Source organism: Lygodium microphyllum, chromosome 6 (assembly GCF_053477565.2).
Source record: "Lygodium microphyllum isolate KBCC chromosome 6, Lygodium_microphyllum_v1.1.10, whole genome shotgun sequence".
Lineage (NCBI taxonomy): Eukaryota > Viridiplantae > Streptophyta > Polypodiopsida > Schizaeales > Lygodiaceae > Lygodium > Lygodium microphyllum.
Genome location: NC_141140.1, coordinates 132,608,145 through 132,618,194, shown reverse-complemented (window position 1 = coordinate 132,618,194; position 10,050 = coordinate 132,608,145). Strand labels below are relative to the sequence as shown.

The following is a 10,050-nucleotide window of genomic DNA, read 5'->3' as shown; positions in this document are numbered from 1 at the left end:
CATGGGGGGAGATTGTACCCAATTAGTCTTTTGCTTTATGTCGTGCAAGTCTTCTCTCTTGTTTTTTGTGCAAAAGTAAAGTTCTTTTGTTCTTGGGGACCTTCCGACTCTCGCTACGCACGCATACATAATCGGATCTATGCACTAGTGGTATCAGAGCGAAGCTGAGATCGAGTGCTGCCAATCGCTTATTATCTCTCGTAAAGGCAGAGCTCCTGGAACGATTCAGCTCTATAGTCAGTCTCGTGGCAATCCGTCAATACCAGTGTGTACCTAGTAGTGAAGAACCCTCTACTACGCAGTTGGATCGCGAAGGACCGACCTCTACAGGTGGAGGACCACGCGGGAAGCTTCTTCATCAAGTCTTCTATTCTCAGAAGAAAGAGATAAGCAATTTTCAATTATTGTGGTTAACAAGCTTAATAAGCTTTTAATAAAGCTTAATCCTCCAAAAGTTAACGGCGGCAGCAGCAGGATGTAGTCGACGGCGACGAAAGTGGCGAGGACATGCCGCCGTCCTGGGAAAATTTTTTTTAGCCTTCAGCTTTTTTAAAGCTTAAAGGCTTTAAGATTTTCTAAAGCTTAAAGGATTTAAGCTTTTCTAAAGCTTAAACCAATTATCTCCTTTGAATTTTTTCTCATAGCAACGGTTTCCACTGGAGCAAAAACGAACTCTTCAACCTTCTGCAAGCCCTTGTTCACACCTGTGGACTGACGAAGCCAAAATCCAGCAAACAGATTGCTATACGCAGTCTGCACGCACGAATTATCTTCTTGGTAGAAGACCGTGATATCGAATTCCGCATCTGCAAAGAAGAAATACTACAAAATGCCATTTTAAAAAAAAAAAGAAATAAGCCTTGTAAACTCGACTTTGAGCTATGCTCATCCCGCTAACAAGATTTCGAGTGTGTGAGGTCTTTTGGAATTTTGTAGGATGTCCGATCAAACCATGGAAGATTTTATGGCTAAAGGTGACCTACCTGAACCAACGATGGAGCAAAAATTGGATTTGATTATGATGTAGCTTTAAGAGGAATGAAGAGCATGTCAAACTTTGCAAGCTCAATTGGCCAATCTGCAACGATCTACCGCCGACCGAGATGGACCGCAATCTGAAGATCTTATACGACGTATGATCGATGCAACACTTGAAGTGCAATCTATTCGGAAAGAAACAAAGATAAGTAAAAGAAATTTAAAATTTTGTACTTTCAATGGGTCACGCGATGGAAAGATTGTACTTGCTTTTATCAATCAATTTGATGATTATTTCCATGAAAAACAGTATGCTGAGAAAAACAAAATTAAGTGTGTCATTAATCATCTAGTGGTGGACAGAGCATCCCTATGGTGGACTGTTGTCCGCAAGAGCATTGATTGTCCTACTACTTGGGAGACTTTCCAAAAGAAATTTTTGCAGAATTTCCTTCCACCCCAATTCCACGAAAAAGCAATCAAACAATGGGATCTTCTGCAATAGAGGGATCGTGAGCCTATTTCACAATATACCGAGCGTTTTTGGAATGCTTTATTGCAACTACAAATGCTTGAAGATGTACCTGAGGCAACCCATAAACGCAAGTTTATGTCTAGCTTACTTGGACATTTTTATGCCGAGGTCAACATGTTCAAGCCAACGACTCTTGAAGATGCAATTTCCTTGGCCCATGACACTGAAGACAAAATTCGAGGACGAGAGAAGAGACCACAACAATTTCAAACTAATGGTAACTTTGGTTCAAAACAATTCACACAAGAAGTGCATGACTTAGAAATTAAAATTGGTGATTATGTTGAGCATAGAAATTTCTTAGTTGTGCCTTTGCAATCTAGTGACATTATCTTAGGAATGCCTTGGCATCATCAGTACAATCCCAATATAGATTATTCCAGATTCAATGAAGATTCATTTTAATGGGAAACAAATCATATTGCATGGTATGCACACTTTCGATAATTTTCCATTGCTTAGTCATACACAGGCTAAACGTGCATTAAGGAAAGGTATCAAATCTTATTTAATATGGGTGAATGAAATTGAAGCTAAAGAAAATCAAATGCATCCTAAGCACACACAATTTCTTTCACAATTTCAAGATTGTTTTGCTATCGACTTACCACCTGGCTTACCACCTATACGTCTTGAAGATCACAAAATAGACCTAATTCCTGGATCACAACCACCATGTAAAGCACCATATAGACATAACCAAATTAAACAGAAAGAAATTCAAGCCCAAGTTGAAGAATTGTTAACCCAACGACTCATTAGACCTAGTAGTTCTCCATTTGGTGCACCTGTCCTATTAGTAAAGAAGAAAAACAATACATATCGCATGTATATTGATTATCATGCCCTAAATAAGATCACTGTTAAGGATAGATATCCGATTTCTAGGGTAGATGATCTTATGGACAAACTACAAGGATCTGCAATATTTAGCAAAATAGATCTTAAATCTAGATACCATCAAGTAAGATTGGACACATCTGATATATTCAAAATTGCATTTAGAACATAATTTGGACATTATGAATTCCTTGTTATGCCTTTTGGTTTAACTAATGCACGAGCCACATTCAGTCTTATGATGAATCGCATATTTTTGAAGCATCAGCATTGTGTAATTGTTTTCTTTGATGACATATTGGTTTTCAATAAGAATGAAAACGAGCATTATGAACATTTATCTTTGGTTTTCAAATTATTGAAAGAGAATTAATTATATGTTAATCCTGAAAAGAGTGAATTTTTCCAAACACAAATTGAATACCTAGGACATATTGTTTCATATGAAGGTATTAAAGTTGACCCTAAAAATATAGAAGCAATTTTGAATTGGTCGATACCTAAAAATGTGCACGAATTACGTTCTTTCTTAGGTCTTGCTAGCTTTTACAGAAAATTTGTGCGAAATTTTTCATTGCTTGCATTACCTTTGATAAAATTATTAAAGAAAGGCATTGTATATCATTGGTCCGACAATCAACAAAAGTCCTTTGATTTAGTGAAACATGCTTTAACTCATGCTCTTGTATTGCGATTATCTGACTTCAATAGACCATTTTTCCTAGTAGTCATTGATACTAGTGGATCTGGAATAGGAGTAGTTCTTATGCAAGATTCTCATCCTATAGCCTACTCTAGTTGCAAACTTAAACCCTCTAAACTTAAGTATTCTACTTATGATAAGGAATTGCTAGCTTTAGTATAAGCTTTACGTCAATGGAAACACTATTTAATGGGATCTGAATTCACGATCAAAACTGACCAACGAAGCATTAAACATCTCCTTAGTCAACCACAAATATCTGACCGACACATTAAATGGGCTGATTTTATTCAAAGTTTTCATCCACTCATACAATATCAACCCGGAAAAGAAAATGTTGTTGCATACGCTTTAAGTAGAAGACCAACTATTCATAATATCTCTGTGACATCTTTTGACTCTCTTCTCCCTATGAAAGATACTTATGACCAAGACCCTAGTTTTCAAGCTGATTGGAATAAATTAGTTGCAAATAACTGGATTCCCATTGATTTATTGTCCTACACTGATGGATTTATGTTTTATGAAAAAAGATTATGTGTAACTGTTCCATTTCGATCATTTGTTTTGCATGACATTCATTGTCCCCCATACCAAGGCCATAGAGGAATTATTTGTACTTTGCATACACTGATTGAAGATTTTTATTGGCCACACATGGAATCTGATGTATCTAACTTTGCTCATAAATGCTTAATTTTCCAAAGAGTTAAACGACACCATGATAAACACAACGAACAGAATCTGAGATAGAGATAGAGAGTACACAACAGAAAAGAGGAGAATCGGTAAATTATTTAGCTTCAAACAACTGATACAAAGTTGGCTCTGTCCACCCATGCGGTTCTACTGTGTGAAGCTTAGATGGCGATCTAGACAGAAGATAGGTGAAGAGCTTAAGGCTACTGGAACAACAACTCTGACTGGGTGAAAGATGAGTGAGAGATGGCTGCGAAGGGGTTTAGCTTTTATAGCCCGCGAAGGTCATTAGGTCGGGACCTACCATATGAGCCTCCAATAGTCGGCCAGGGAATATTCCCTTTACCATCGGTCCGGGGGCGCTGCCCCCAGACCCCCGCTAGGGGGGCCGCTGGCCCCCCTGGGACCCCCCATCCAAGGGCCACTTCCGCGGCCCCCAGACCCCACAATAAGGGCCCCTTTTAACTCCCTTACACCGCAACTCGATGCAATGCGCCTCGAGTTGCTACCAGCTTAACCACCGTCTAACCCAAAGATTAGACCCACAATAGTCACCTTTTTGCCATCCGGTCACATAGACCTCATCTGATATACAAGTCAGGACTCAACCAATGTCTGGGCTCACATTTGGCTTCTCCTCATAATGGGGGCCTTACAACTTTGAAGAACATGGATCATTGGTAGAACCTAATGAGGGTGGGGCATTGATAATATCTAACACCCCCCCTCAATGTCCACCCATAGGTGAACTATCTCCTTGGCCCAATGCCGAGTCTCTGAAGATGAACTTGAAGCAGATCCTTCGTAAGTGCTTTGGTGAAGATATCTGCTCCTGATAACCCAAAATTTATGCAAGAAAAAGGCACAAAATGTGGTCTACATCGGCAAAAAGAGAAAATTCAAGTAGCTATCATTGATAATATTCTTTGTAATTTGCCATGGTATTTTATTGGGTCCACATTGTAAAGCCATGAGCATGAGAAGTAGTGTGTGTGTTTTGCAAAAAGTTGAAAGGTTTTAATGTTTCAATGTTCATAGACCTCCTTTCTAAGGTCTAAGAATGCTCATGTAAAACAAACCCTTAAAGGAATATGAAAAGGTGGAAATGAAGAGCCATGCAATTTGTGGAAAAAGGTGGTTTGGGGCGTTACAACTTCTCTTCCTCTCCTTTATCTAGCTACTTGCATGTATCTTCTTTTCTCTCTTGCATTGGCACAATGCTTGCTCTCTTTCCTTTCTTGTGCTTTCTTGCTTTATCTCTTCCATGGAAGAAGGAGAGAGTGAGGATGAAGATGATGGTTATATTTCTTATGTGCTGGATTCTTGTGTGTGAGCATGGTTTCTTGTTGAGAGGAAGGGTGTTTCTTGCAGGTTTTGGAGAGCACAGGCATTGTAGATGCCACCATGAGGCCTGCTCTCTTGGTAGATTAGGTGCTATCCTTGGGCTATTCATTTTGGCGATCCTGCCAGGGGTCTACTCATGGATGCTCTCAAGCTTTGCAAGAAGGAAATGAGAAAAGTGTATTGCAGCTTGCTGTGTGGAGAGAGATGAGAAGTTGAAGGCTTGATGAAGATGGGGACCTCTGAAACTCTATGTTGTTTGTGTCATCCACCATTCAAGCAGTTTCTGCACACTGTTATCAACATGAAATTTGATGAAGAATGGCCTGTTTATAAGTAGCATTGCATCCAGTGCAAATCTCTAGGCACTTGTAATGGATGCAGACACAGGGGGATAAGCTCCGAGAGTGGTGTCGAGATGGGATGGTTTGAGGGGTGGGGAGAGGGGATGACCTGCACATGGGACAAGAGGCATGAAGCCTGAGCCACGCGTCAATGCACACGGCATGGAAGACATGGCGGCAATCAGGAGGCAGAAGCCGCAGGATTTCACGATCCTTGTAGTCTACCAAGCAGATGAAGCAGGATGTGTCCTGTGGAGGAGGAAGGGCCTGCTTCTCACTGTACACAATATTCGGGTACGTCTCCAAGGTGGCCTGATCGAGGCCGCCAATAAACCATTCAGCAGGGTTCGCCCTGTCATCCATCAAGACGCGCTGGACGGTGGTGCGGCCAACGCCTGCTCCATCGCTACCTCCAGTGCCGATGCTCCTGCTGGACTGCTGCTGGATGCCCCTGCCATGGAGCCTGACACAGACATAGGAGGCTAGCATGATGGTGGAGATAAGGACCAGGATGCCGACCGCGATGGCGATGCCATAGCCGAGGCCGACCTTGTTGATGTTGTCTGCGGCGAGCAGGCTCGAGGTTGCAGTGCTGTTGGCACTCATTTCTCTCTCTCTCTCTCTCTCTCTCTCTCTCTCTCTCTCATCCCTCATATCCCACAGAGACAAAAATAGCCACAACTTTCTCATATCTCTCATCCCTTATAATGAAGAAAGAAAACAACAAATCTTTTTTAAGTTTGTTCATATGCTCTTCTCAACTAAGAGCCTTACTCTTTCACACAAGCATCATACTAGCTATTAGCATAGTTATTTTCCTTTTACAAATAATACCACTTTACTTTCCTTTTGTACGAAGTATACACACATGTACCAAGTGGAGCTCTTCATTGGCAAATCTTTTGTGAGGGTGCACTTAAAGGAAGATTCTTTTGCGGGTTAAAGCTCCATGATACTTTCAATGGAGACGTCTACATTGTGGTTCAAGATGAAGGCGGTTCTCTTTTCTTCTTTGCAAGAGATTGTGGGGGTAGATTTGTATTCCTTTGGATGATGTTTTGCCTCGTGCTCTTTTCAAAGTGAAAGTGGAAGATTTTTGAAAATGTTGGTGTGAAGAAAAAGTTAGAGATGAGATTTGAAGTGGAAGTATGTGAGGAAGCATGGTGTTTTTGGATAGGTACCGATTGAGGTGGTCCATTTTGAAGTGAAGTGAAGTAAAGAGATGCAGATTCTTCATCAACATAAGGTGCTTATTCCAAGGCAAAGTGTCTTTCCAAAGTGTTTGCGAGGACGCTCACAAGATTGGAAGAGGAGGAATGATAGGCCAAAATTTATGCAAGAAAAAGGCATAAAATGTGGTCTACATCGGCAAAAAGAGAAAATTCAAGCAGCTATCATTGATAATATTCTTTGTAATTTGCCATGATATTTTATTGGGTCCACATTGTAAAGCCATGAGCATGAGAAGTAGTGTGTGTGTTTTGCAAAAAGTTGAAAGGTTTTAATGTTTCAATGTTCATAGACCTCCTTTCTAAGGTCTAAGAATGCTCATGTAAAACAAACCCTTAAATGAATATGATAAGGTGGAAATGAAGAGCCATGCAATTTGTGGAAAAAGGTGGTTTGGGGAGTTACAACTTCTCTTCCTCTCCTTTATCTAGCTACTTGCATGTATCTTCTTTTCTCTCTTGCATTGGCACAACTCTTGCTCTCTTTCCTTTCTTGTGCTTTCTTGCTTTATCTCTTCCATGGAAGAAGGAGAGAGCGAGGATGAAGATGATGGTTATATTTCTTGTGTGCTGGATTCTTGTGTGTGAGCATGGTTTCTTGTTGAGAGGAAGGGTGTTTCTTGTAGGTTTTGGAGAGCACAGGCATTGTAGATGCCACCATGAGGCCTGCTCTCTTGGTAGATTAGGTGCTATCCTTGGGCTATTCAGCTCCATTCTCCTCTGTTGGACAGTAGACCAGTTCCACTATCCCATCCTCCATCAAATCACACACATAGTGATACTGGATCTCTATATGTTTGGTGCGTGCATGAAACACTGGATTTTTGGCAATGGCGATGCAACTCTGATTGTCACATCTCAGCACAGTTGGTTCTTCATCCTGCACTCCCATATGCCATAGAATCCTTCTCAACCATACGGCTTCACATGCAGCAAAACAAGCTGCCTTGTACTCTACTTCGGTAGAAGACAATGCCACTATTGGTTGCTTCTTACTAATCCAAGAGAAAATTCATGAACCCAAAGAGAAACAATAACCAGAAACTGACTTCTTGGAATCACTGTCTCCTGCCCAATCTGAGTCACAATTCCCCACAAGAGAAGTTCTGAAACTGTATGTGATACCATAGTCAAGAGTTTTCTTCAAGTATCTGAGCACCCGCATCCCAGCCTTCCAATGACTCTCATGAGGTTTGTTTGAGAACCTGCTCAAAACACCAACAGCAAAACTGATATCTGGTCTAGTGTTACACAAGTAGATCAGACTGTCGACCAACCTCCTATACCTCCCAATGTCTACTAGTGCTGATGTATCCTCGACGGATAACTTTGCATTCACCTCCATAGGTGTAGCTATCTCCTTGCACTCGGTCATGCCAAATGCCTTCAAGATCTCCCATGCATACTTCTTCTGAGAGATGAAGATCTTTCCTGGCTCTTGCCAGACTTCAATCCCCAAACAATAGTGCAGTAAGCCTAAGTCTGTCATTTCAAACTCAGAACTCAAAGCCTTTCGAGTTTGGTTGATCATATCTTCATAGTCACCTGTAATAAGAAGGTCGTCCACATATAGGACAATCACTACAGACTTTTTACCATCCCTATAAACATACAAGTTAGCATCTGAGGCACATCTTTTGAAGTTTAGGTTTAAAAAGAACCTATCTATCCACTGGTACCATGCTCTGGGGGCTTGTTTCAGCCCATACAATGCCTTCTTCAGCTTACACGCTTTGTTCTCAAAATGGGGGGCCTCAAACCCTGGTGGTTGAGCCACGTACACCTCCTCCTTGAGGTCACCATTTAAGAACGCTGACTTAACATCCATTTGGTACACTGGCCACTTCTTGTGTGCAGCCACTGCAAGTACCGTGCGAATAGTGGTCATTCTGGCAGTTGGGGCAAATGACTCTTGAAAATCAAACCCTTCAACTTGTGAAAATCCTTGGGCAACCAATCTAGCTTTGTACTTTTCTAAGGTATCATCAGCCTTGTACTTTACCTTCCAGATCCACTTGGTGCCAATAACCTTCCGCTTTGCTGGTCAATCCACTAGCTCCCAAGTGTCATTCTTCATTATGCTGTCATACTCTGCCTGCATAGCAGCCTTCCATGATGGATCTGCAAGTGCTTCTTCTAAGTTAGTTGGCTCCTTTACTTCTCTCATAATCTCAACCATCAAGGCCATATTGACTATGTGAGCAGAAGCCCTCCTTTGCTCCTCCATTCTCTGAGACCTCCTTGGTCCGTCTGCCTTCTCCTCAACAGATGCAGGCATAGGATTATTGTAGTCATAGAGTTGCTTCACCCAGCGCGGCAATGGCCTTTCCGGTGGGGTGATGTCAGGTTGGTGAATTTTTTCCTCATCATCTGAAGATGATGCTTCCTCCTCCTTAAGGATAGGGATAGCTCTCGGGACAGGTTCATAGTGGACTACTTCTTCGCTTGATGATAAAGTGGAAGAATGCGGCTCCTCCTTGAACACCACATCACGACTCGCGATGATCTTCTTTGCCTCTTGGTCATATAACTTGTAAGCCTTTTGCTCATTACTATAACCCAAGAAGATACATTTTCTGCTTTTTGGTTGTAGCTTGTTTCTCTTCTCATCTGGAACATGTGCATAACATTCACATCCAAAAATTCTGAAATGTGAGACAGATGGTTTCTTACCAGTGTAAGCCTCATGAGGTGTTTTTCCCTTGAGAGCCTTTGTATAGCTCCGATTTAGAATGTAGACTGCAGTATTAACAGCTTCAGCCAAAAAATGGTTAGGCAATCCCTTGCCCTTTAGCATGCATCTTGCCATCTCCACAATGGTGCGATTCCTGCGTTCCACAACACCGTTCTGCTGAGGTGTGTGAGGCATCGTCAATTGATGCTTGATCCCTTTGCTCTTGCAAAAGCCTTCAAACTCCTTTGATTTGAACTCACCACCACCATCTGTTCTAAATTTCTTCACACTTTTCCTTGTTTCATTCTCAACAAGTATTAGCCATTCTTTAAACTTACCAAAAGCTTGAGCCTTATCACAAAGAAAGTACACCCACATCTTCCTACTGTAGTCGTCAACAATCAACATAAAATAAGAAGATTCCCCCAAGGCCTGTGTAGGCATCTTACCACACAAGTCAGCATGCACCAACTCTAGAGGAGCCTGTGCTCTATTCTTGCTTTCTTGTGGAAATGCCTTTCTCTGTTGCTTGCCCATCATACAAGCTTCACATGGTTCCTTCAATTCAGTTATTGTAGGTAGGTGAGCAACCATACCTTGCTTTTGCATCTCCTTCAACACTGCAAATCCGATGTGTCCAAACCTTTCATGCCAAAGCTTACTTGTGCCCACTCTAGCAGTGGCTGTAAGAGCACTTAACTCATACA

General features: G+C 41.5%; 1 pseudogene; it reads right to left on the bottom strand.

Annotated features, from left to right (window-relative positions):
* Window positions 1-5,265: 5,265 nt before the first annotated feature.
* LOC148035148 (putative RING-H2 finger protein ATL69 pseudogene) lies at window positions 5,266-6,046 on the bottom strand (annotated as a pseudogene).
* Between the last annotated feature and the right edge of the window lie 4,004 nt (window positions 6,047-10,050).